The sequence below is a fragment of the Euprymna scolopes genome, chromosome 14 (genome assembly GCF_053919585.1).
Source record: "Euprymna scolopes isolate OS-2025 chromosome 14, ASM5391958v1, whole genome shotgun sequence".
NCBI lineage: Eukaryota > Metazoa > Mollusca > Cephalopoda > Sepiida > Sepiolidae > Euprymna > Euprymna scolopes.
The window spans coordinates 17,155,580-17,167,283 of record NC_136495.1 but is presented as its reverse complement, the minus strand read 5'-3'; positions in this window follow the sequence as shown (position 1 = coordinate 17,167,283).

The following is an 11,704-nucleotide window of genomic DNA, read 5'->3' as shown; positions in this document are numbered from 1 at the left end:
GTCGGTAAACTTGGATTTTAATCGCAATTATATTATAGATTTTTAATTAATGTCATATATATATATATATAATATTTTATAAATGTAATTTATAATCTATTTCGAATTTAAAACTATAGAAAAATATAATAATGTTAATAAACTAGGGAAATCACTTAGGATAGATAAATACTCACTTCCCCAAACCTTGAAAGATTTGGGTTTTTAAAAAATAATTTTTAAACGTATTTCGAAATTTTTAAACGTGATTCGATATAATTAAAAATATATTTTTTAAAACTTTAAACGTATTTTTGGAAATTTTTAAATGTTCGATATAATTAAACGAATTTTTAAGTTTTTAACCGATACCAATACAGATTTTAAAGTTTTTATACATAAGGAAAGAGATTTTAAAATTAAATGGGGTTCAAATTAAAATCGATTCATATATTAAAAAAAACATTTTTTCGAAATTAGATCTTAAATTTAAATAATTCAAAGTTGAAAATTAGGTATTACATTACCCGATATATATATATATATATATATATATATATATATATATATAGATATAGATAGATAAAAAAAAAAAAAAAAAAAAAGGGGGGGGGATTAAACAAAACGAGATTTGAACGTGGACTCGCGAGGTATATATACTTCACACTTCCGGTTATAAGATAGACGAATATTGGCTGAAGAGAGCTCGATAAGGATACCTTAAACGGGCCTTATTATCGGGCTTGAAACCGACGGTACCAATGACCTGTCTCAACTAACAACTTTCTGTACACAAAATATATATATATATATATATATATATGCTCACTTTTTAGTGTGTCGATATATATATATATATATATATATATATATATATATATATATATATATATATGTATATATATATATGTATATATATATATATATAGACACAAAAATAAATGTGTGTGTATATATATATATGTATAGATAGATAGATAGATAGATATAAATACCCGTTCACATACACATTTTTCATGATAAAGCTAGAACCCAGAATTAGATGGAATCGAGCAATTGCCTCGACAACGGACAACGGACAACACCAGACCCAAAGTGGGGTTCGATGTACTGCATCTCATCAGTGTTAGAGCACGTCACTGATGAGATGGCGTTGTCCGTTGTCGATGCAATTGCTCGATTCCATCTAATTCTGGGTTCTAGCTTTATCATGAAAAAAGTGTATGTGAACGGGTATTTATATCTATCTATCTATAATCTCCTCTTAATGTCTAATATATATATATATATATATATATATATATATATATATATATATATATATATATATATATATATATATATAAGGGGGTAGTCACCAACAATGTGTATGTATTTTTTAACATTATTTTATTATTCCGTGTCTTGGTTTTTCATTGAGAATTATGTTTAGATCATTGTAATAATGTTTTTAAATCATTAAAATCGTTTTTAACGTGTTTCAGACGGACGTTCTGTGAAGCGTCATCTTCAGAAATTATTTTCAAAATGTGTTGAAGATGTAAAAATAGCATTTTCGTAGTTCATTTGAAATGTTTCGAAGAGGTGGAAACGTTTAAGTGTCTACTATTCATTGGGATGTTCACTTTTTATTACTATTTTATTGGTCTGTGGTCACTCCTGTGTTGTGTTTCTCTCTCTCACTCTTTCTTTCTGCTTGTGTTTTTTCTTTTCCTTTAGGGTAGGATGTGTGTGTGTGTGTTTTCTTTTATTGGTTTGAAGAATGTGTGTACTGTTTTATTGTATTATGAGGTTATTTGCTTCCCTAGGAAGGTAACTGTGATCCAAGGTCGTTACTAATGTGTATGTGTGAGGAGCTCTGCTAAAATAAGGGTAGGGGTGCTTTCATTCTATTTTGATATTTATTTTTTGGATTCTTAGATTTTAGTATTGTGATTTTTCGTTTTAGTCTTAGACTGTTCGGGTATTCTTTATATTATGTTTGTTTAGATAGAGGGGTGTATTTAAAAATATGTGTAGGGTTTTTTTTAATGTTTCTATTTATTTGTCTCCCCATGTGGGTATGACCAGACCCAGGACCGGTTCCTAGTGTGGGGAAGATCTCGTTCCCCAGAGGAAAGGGGCCAATTGGATGGGGTATAGGTATGGGAGGGGGATGATAGAAGGGATGATAGTTTTCTCAGTCATGAGAGATTTCTCCTCTACTGACTGAAGGGGGAGCGAGGTGTTGGAACAGATATTATATTATGGTTCTAGGTGTTTCCTAGTGTTGCTTGTTTCGAGGTTAAGAAGGATTGGTATTGTTCAGTGTGTTGTATTAGAGATAGGGGTGTTATGTCTGTGTGTAGTTGTATGCGAGCGCGTGTGTTTTAATTATTTACATATACATCTTTCTTTCGTTGGAATTTCTTAACCCATTATATATTTTTTTCCGGCATATATATATATATATATATATATATATATATATATATATATATATATATATATATATATATGCCGGAAAAAGGAGACAACGAAAACATTTTCTCTTTTGGGGAACTTTGACCCGTTTCTCCCCCTGCCCCCTCGTTATACCAAGTTTGAGTTTTAGTCGCTTTTTAACGCAGTAATATCAGATTAAATCTTTCTTTTAATCGTTTTTTTTTTTTCTTATTTCTGGCAGATCCAAATTGCCCTGTAGTGCTCTTTAATTTCGCCAGTAATATTGTTTTGCATGCTATCGATTTTTTCCTAAAGAAAGAGCTCTTGAGAAATTTCCCTACATTTTATTTAAATCATCATATAAATTTTGTACCTCTAAACATTTATATATATATATATATTGAGTTCTTTGTTTCCTTCATTCAATTCGTTTCATTATTTTTTCTTGTAGCGAGTTTAGGGTATTTATATCCTGGTCCGCAACATTATATATATATATATATATATATATATATATATATATATATATATATATATATATATACTAATAAAAGTACCCGTCGTTGACTGGGTTCAAAAATAGCCTACAGAAAATGGACTCTGATTTATGAAAGTATGATAGGTTATGAAAAGGAAGGGTTGTAAAGAGATAGCTTCGAATTTGGTGGTATCAAAACCAAAGCAAAATATGATGAAAGTAAAAATAAAATAGATAAAACCCATAATTTATTATACCATACCTGTTCACACTGGAACACTTATCACAATATTCTGTGGATCTATATTAAAAAAAAACCTTGTTAAACTTTGTGACATATAATCCATTCTATGGAGATCAGGCGCGAACGAACACCCCATAATTTTATTATATCATTTTTCTTCAAACTGAAACATAATTATCAAAGTATACTTACACAGATAGATATGAAAAGTCTTTATTAAAGCTTGTGCCTATTTCCATTCTATGGAGGCCAGGCGCGAACGCAGACCCCACAATTTTATTATACCATCCCTATTTAAGTTAAAACATACTTATCAAAGTATTCTTATGTACATCTATATATAAAAAAAAAACACTTGTAAACGTTTTTTTTAATTTTTAAATTTTCTATTTCCATACTTTGTAGACCAGGTGCGAACGCAGACCCCACAATTTTAATGAACCACTGTTCTGCCAGATCAAACATACCCATTCCTGTGTCTCGATACATCTTCTATCATTATATGTGATCAGTTTTCTATAATAGTCAACCATATAGGAGCCTATTCGTGACCACACACACACACACACACACACACACCACACACACACACACACACACACACACACACACACACACACACACACACACACACACACACACACACACATATATATATATAGGGAGAGAGAGAGAGGGGGTAGACAGACAGACAGACAGACAGAGTAATAGTTAAATGAAACCAATCCAATAAGAAATCATAAAAAATAAATAATTATGAATTTTTTCAAATGACTATGGAAATTAATTAACCTTTATGATTTCGCTTGCATATCCATGATTGAATATATTAATGAGTTCGTTTTAATAATTTATAACAAGAAAAAGTAAACTTTTCATATGAATGTTTGTTCGAGAAAACAAACTCAACCTTTTATTTATTTTTTTTTTAAGTATTAAAAACCTGGCAATTTATGGGCTTGGGTCTGAACATAAAATTTATTTTCAACAGAAACCTCTACCATCAGCCTACCCTCTCCGCCAACCCCACAGGTTGTTGTACTTCACCATTTGGTGAATGCGGTCAGGTGGCATTCGCACTCATTTCCCTTTCTATCAAGGTTACGTGATGAAAATGATGCTTTCAATATAGAAGTTACGTTCTGAAGTCTCAATTCGATCCATTATCGCCAGCAAGTGTCTGGTGTGGTGTGGTCGATGCAGATCATGATGGACTTTTGTATTCTTCATAGTATGAATGCCGATGCATATCAAAATGTATAAACAGTTTGACTCCCCCCCTTTACTTAAAAAATCACCAAAAATCAGGAAATTAACCAATTTTAATGAAATTTTCAGTATTTATCATATTTTTTGATGCTCGCGGAATATAATGAACAAATTATTTTTATTTAAATCCGAGTGGAACTGTATTATTTAGTTCAAACAAAAAATACCTTTACAAATGTATAGTTTTCAAGTAGTAAAACAACAAACAAAAAAAAACGCAAGACTTTATTTTTGCTTTTTTTATATAAATAAAGCATCGTAATTTGTAACAATAAAAATAAAATAAAATAATTTTTATCGGAACATTACAACCCCCACCTAAATCCGTATTAATGAATGCTATATAACTCGAAGGAATATGAATTTCTCGAACTACCGATATTACCATTGAATTAAGCATTGTTTATTTAATATTTTTACACAAAAAAATTATAATTGCAAAAAATATTTCTACTTTTCTTTTTAAATTACAGATTTCGCATAATTTTCATATGCAAGATTTTAATAATTTCCTTGCTCGCAAGAATGTGAAACTTTCGGCGTAACATAATTTTTTAATATAATATTGAACAATAATTAAGAAAAAAATTAATTTAAAAATAGGAACATAGAAAAATAATTAAATTAAAAAATGCAAAAATTAATACAAGCGTTCAAAAAAGGAATGTACGGATGCGCGACTCGAAAAAAAAAAAAAAGAAGAACTTCCTCCCTTTTTTTTCATTTTCACAATCTTTCGACTGCCTGAAATTTTGGGCCTTCGTAATTTTCGTGTTTACAAAATTTTAGTTTGTCGCGTTTTGTGAACGTCAGAATCACTCGATTTTGGGTTAATTAATTTATGTTTTGTACAAACAAGGTGTTTTTCTTTATTTAATTCAATATTTTAGGACTTTACTTTACTAATTATATTTGAAATAGACCCAGAAAACTAATATTTATCTTTTAAAGGATTTTTTTACAATCAATTTATTTAACTTCAAAATTTAGCTGAATTAGGTACTCGCCGTGAAAAAATTTTCATAACGTTTTTTTTAGACGTGCACAAATACTTTTTCCTTTTGGAAATTAAGTTTAGTTCTTAATATTTCAAATACAATAAAAAAAGTAGTCGGAAACTTACAAAAAAATTATGATAAATCGGCTTTCAAAACTAGGCTCCCCATTTTTGTCCGCCTATTTTTGCCCGTACCTAATATTCATTTATGAATGATATACATTTCATGAACTATTAATAGTTCTCTCTTTCTCTCTCTCTCTCTCTCTCTCTCTCTCTCTCTCTCTATATATATATATATATATATATATATATATATATATATATATATATATATATATATATATATATATATATATATAAGAGCAAATAGTTAATAAAACATGTTAAAAAACACTTTGAAAAAGAGTTAAAAACATTTCATTTGAAAAGGAAACACTAAGATAAGTGGTTAGTCCTTAATCCGCGGAGTTTCCAAGAAATACTTTCCTTCTCATCAGAGGGTAGGAATTAGTAAAATGCGGGATCGGATTTTGTATTTGATGAAACAACAAGTAAGTCAAAAATCTTACTTGATAACAAAAAGTGAAGCAGAGGGAATAGGGTAAAGAAAAAGGTGATTTCACGTGAATGGATAGTCTGGTGAAGGGTAAAGTATCCAATGACGGTAAAATCCAAAAATGTAAATCCAAGAAAGTTAGTTAAATTTCCATTCGCACAAGTAAAATCCAAGGAAATCGCGTGATTGGAAGATGGTCCAAAATAATCCAAAAGGCCGAAATCCGTAGAATAATTCACAAATAAGTATAAGGAAAAATGGGAAAGAATTCCAATAATATTATTAAAAGAAAAATAAGATATGCGTTAAACTCGGCTGCTGAGACAGTGTAATTAAGAAAAGTGAGTGAAGAAGAAGAAAAAAATTGTTGAATGGGGATTGAATTAAATAGAAAATAGAAAAGCAAATGTCAAAATGACCAAGACAAGATGGCGTTAAAAGGCGCCAAGAATATAGGGCAAAAAAAAGAGGTCAACTGAAACGTACAGGTTATTACTTAAGAAAATGTCAGCAGGAGTTATTAAAAGACACTAAATGAAAAATAAATAAATAAATAAATATTTTAAGGGGTAAGGATGGCCGGTATCTGCAAATTCCTGATAGAGCAAGTAAGTATGTGAGTAAATGCATATAGTAAAATATAAGTAAATATACATAAAGGATATGAATGTGTAGGTAGATTGATATATTTGATATATAGGAATATTTAAACACTAAAACGGAAATTGCAGATAAAAAAAACGGCAAAACAAAATAATTAAAATAAAGGATTATTAAGTTATAAAGTATTAAGAAAGTATGTAGAAAAAACGACAACGTTAAAGAAAAATTATATATCTGAAAAGTTAAAGTAATAGCTGTGTAATTTCAAAATTACCATAATTAAATTTGGACTTATGTTTACAGAAAGAGATCAATTCGTTTTTAGAATTTATTATATTGTTACTTTGAGGGGAAGTAATTATAGTTATAGCTTCGGTTGTGCAGAGGCGACATAACTTAGAGCCTGGAGTATAAGACTTAACTTTTTGTTATTTTTTTATTATAGTCCATTTGACTGAGAAGGGGGTATTATTAGAATTAAGTTTTTTAATTAAGATAGTTAGAGAAGTTCCTTTGTTATTATTAGAATCATGGTTGTTGTGGTTTGATATTCTTTTCTTAATTAACGTTGAAGTAGCGCCGACATATGTATGTACTTTATTAAAAGCTCGAGGTCTGAAATTAATATTAATTTGTTGATTTTTATTAGGGAATTAGTTTGACTTTATTTCATTGTGTTCAACCAAGGGTGGGGCAATGATTGTACGACGACTGTTTTGGAGGGGATAATGAGTGTTGTTAGTGTTAGGATGGCTGTTAGGAGAAATATTATTATTCTCATCATCATCATCATCATCATCATCATCATCATCATTATTATCATCATCATCATTATTATTATTATTATTATTATTATTATTATTATTATTATTATTATTATTATTAGCTGTACCCTGCCACGTGTTGCTGTGGCTCAAATTGGCGCAATGGAAAAAGTTCCAAAATGAGAAAAAGCATGTTTCTTATAGGTTTAATTTTCCATTTTGCATGGGTACACAGTTTTTGTTGTTCCATTTTCTTAGCTGATATAGAGAATTTCTGGTTTGCTAACTCTTGAATACGTAACATAAATTGCCCATGTGAAAAAACAAAGCTTAGATTGGTTTATATTTCACAAGATGATAATTAGTACACCAAATTTCAGTTGCAATACATGCGGTGGCATCCCTGGCAAATATAGCTGTTGGATAATTAACCACTTTATCTGCTTTCACAAAAGTGTCGATGGATTTGTATTTGACTACCTCACTTTGAATTTTACATTGAATAATAGCGTTAAGTTCATGGGCGTCTTTGTATTGACCTGCAAGAATAGCTCATTCACTCAGTCAAGTGGAATTCTTATAATTTGAATATCAGCAAAAACCTTTTAAACTAACTGTTCTTTTGATGAAATAAAATTACAGAAATTACAGAAGGTAAAAGTCAAAGAATTTTGGCCTTAACTCTGATCAGCTGGCACTTTTTCGTACCCAATTTCCCACAAGTGATGCAAAAATTTTTGTGCGGATCGAACAGTCTGTAACTGGATATGCATATTTTGAGTTAAGTTTAATGTCTTCACATGGAACAAAAAAGTAGATTATTTGAGGCAAGCATTTATTTCATCTGCTGATGTTGATTGAAGAATAACAGGTAACATTTGTCTGAAATCTTTTGCAAGCAATATTACTGCATTCCCAAATGGTCTGACATTGCCACGCAAATCTTGCAAGGATCGACCAAGAGCCTCAAGTGATTTTTTGCGTACCATTGTGCATTCATCCTAAACAATAAGTTTGCATTTTTGCAATATTTTTCCCCATATTGGATATTTTGGAGATGTCGAACATGAGATTTTTGAAAAATTGAATGTTTTAAAGTAGAATAAATTATTCTTCTACTTGGCAGCAAGGTCGCAGGTATTCCTCATGCAGCAAGGGCTAAGGCTATGTCATTTTGTTACCAAATGGCTGCCAAAATCAATTTAATAAGAAAGGTTTTACCAGTTACTTCTGGTGCTGTTTAAGGTAGCAGTAATTTCCAAATAACTTCTATTCTCACAGTCAGTAAATTAGGTGACTAAAATAGGATTTATCCATGTTTTGACAATGCCTTATTTACTGTAATTAATTTAGGAGACTAAAATATGATAAGGGATTAGAGATGGACAGATAGAGAGGAAGATATATAGATAGAAAAGAGAAAGTTAGATGAAAATAGAGAAAGAGAAGGAGAGAGAGAGATAAAAGGATTGATAGATAAAGAGAGAGGGGGAGAGTTAGAAACAGAGAGGGATGAGACAGAGGAAAGGAGAGAGATAGAGGGAGTTAGAGAGAGAAAGGGGCTCAAAGAGAGATGGAGACGGGGATATAGAGAGAAAGATAGATTGAGAGAGGGAAACGGAGAGATGGATAGAGAGAGATATTAAGAGGGGAAGAGAGAGGGGGAGAGAAACAGGGGAACTACACTTCACCGTTTTTTTCCTCGTTCAGTAGAGAAGAAATCTTTCGAGACTGAAGCAATTTTAATTTTTTGTTACTATCCAGAGTAACCCTTTTTTTTTGGAGGGGGGGGGGCTAGATTTTCCACGCATTAGAAACCGACCGGGTTATCTGTACTTTCACCTAACAAATTAATAAAAGAAAAAGATTTTGTAAAATTTGAATTTAACATGAAAATACTATTTTAAAAAATAGCACGATAACATAAGTGCACAAGTGCCACTTTATGTACTCCTTGGGAGTTGAGTTCCATGGTGACCAGCATAATTATTTAATGGTCGCTCCCTTAGACCCCCCCACCCAGTCAAGGCTAATGCATGCGCACGTAACATTTTTTTATTTATTGAGGTTGGCTTAGTAACTAAACAATTTATTGGTAATTTCGTAACCCTTAAATGCATGCCGGAAGATTTAAATTTGTTCATTATTGTTGTAATGAAAAAAAAACAAAGTTTCATTCAACACAAAACCAAAAACACATATTAATGATAAATGATTTATCATTCTATTCATTGAAATTTAATAATTTTTAGATAAAAAAAGTAAAAAAAAGTTAATAAAAAAATAGTTGCTTATGTGCGCATGTAAAAATGTTTGTAAAAGTGAGAAATTATTTTAATTATTTAAAAAACTTATTTTTTGTTTTATTTTTAGATTAGGTCCACCTTATAATCACCCCAACATCCTCATCTTAAGAACAGCTTCCGGAATAAACACCACTTTTGGAGGGGGAGGGGCTATTTGCAAAATTTAACTGATATTTGTTGTCAGCATACCCACCCGAAAATACTATTAAAAAAAGGGGAGGGGGTCAGTGCCCGTTGCAGAGAAGTAGATTTATTTATCAATAAAAGTTGCGAAGAAGTAAATCTATTTATCAATAAAAGTCGTCATTTAAAAAAGAAAATTGTGGAGGTGGACCTAAATGTAAATATTTACCCAAAAAACTATCCCGAAGTTTATTACAAAAACGTTTTGTTTTCGCACTATTCAACAATTTGTTCATCCGCGCATGTAAATTAAAAAATATTTGTAAAAGTGAGAAGTTATCAGTAAATGATTTAGTTTTGTTATTTATTTATTTATTTTTTTTTACATTAGGTCAACGTCCACAAATGTTAAGAACGGCTTTCAGAATAAACACCCTCAACCTCTCTATGTTAACAACGGATTTCGGAATAAACACCAGGGGGGGGGGTCAACATACCCATCCGCAAATACTATTAAAAAAAAAAAAGTCGTCATTTAAAAAGAAATTTAAAATCAAATGTTTGTAAAAGTGAGAAATTATTAATAAATGTTTAGTAACATTTTTCGGTGCTAATACAGAGAGTGATTCTCGCTATTTTTTAAATCATATTTCCACGTTTAATTAAAGTTTTATGTTTTTTTTATTCAATTGCAAGGTTAAAGTACAGAATAGGTACAAAACACCCTCCCCTCCCCATGTTAAGAATGGCTTTTTAAATAATAACGTTATTATTTCAACACGGATCACTCTCTGTATGAGTACCCATTTTTCTTTTAATATTCATAAAAAGTAAAACTTTTTTTCAAAATAAATAAATAAATAAATGTTTGTAAATGTGACAAATAATCGTTTAGTTACGGCAACGTCAGTAAATAAAAGATGTTACGTGCGGGGTGGGGTGGGGAGGGGATTAAGGGAGCGACTATTACTTTTTTCTGCTGGTCGCCATGGAACTCAACGCCCAAGGAGTACCAAATTGTAATTTTTTTTTGTCAAATAAATAAATTTCAAGCAATTTTTACAATAAATAATAGATAGCAACTTCGTTAATTTTACGACTCGCCCAAGCATATTATAAACGCCCTAACTTCCATATGTTAAAACGGCTTTCGGAATGAACACCCCCCAATCTCCCCATATTAAGAACGGCTTTCGAGGTTTATGGAAGGGCGTGTTTTTTTTTTTAACATGGGGAGGTTAGTGTGTTTATAATACGTTGAGGCATGTCGTAAAAATGAAACAGTTTAGAAAAAGTTAAAATAAACTTTTTTATGTAAACAATGCCGTGAAAAGAAACAACAATTAAAACGTAATGTTTCATGAGTGAAAAGCCTTAAAGGAATGTAAAATTAAAAAAAAAAGAAAAGAAACTAAAGAATTAAAACGTAATGTTTCATGAGTGAAAAGGTATTTAAAATTTAAAAATTGGTAAGTACATAAATTAATTTAAATTTTTAAAATATGGGATTTTTTTTCGTGCTAATGCAGAGAGTGATCCGCGCTATTTTTTAAATCGTATTTCCGCGTTTAATTAAAGTTTTCTATGTTTTTATTCAATTTTAAGGTTAAAGTACAGAATAGGTACAAAACACCCCCCTTTCCCCATGTTAAGAATGTCTTTTTTATTATTAAAAATGTTATTATTTCAGCACGGATCACTGTCTGCATGAGTAACTTTTTTTTTTTACTTATCTTGTAATTCGAGAGTAGTTGAAACGGAAGTTACCAGAAATATTATTGGGCAGTCTCGCAGAAACGACTTCGAAAAATATTTATATTTTAATTAATATTTTTATAATTCGCCATGTAAAATTATTTTAATAACATGCAAACATTCATTGACTTTACAGATAGATTTTCTGAAAATTTCAATTAAATTGATAACGTAGAAATATGGTTTCATTCACTTTTAACGAA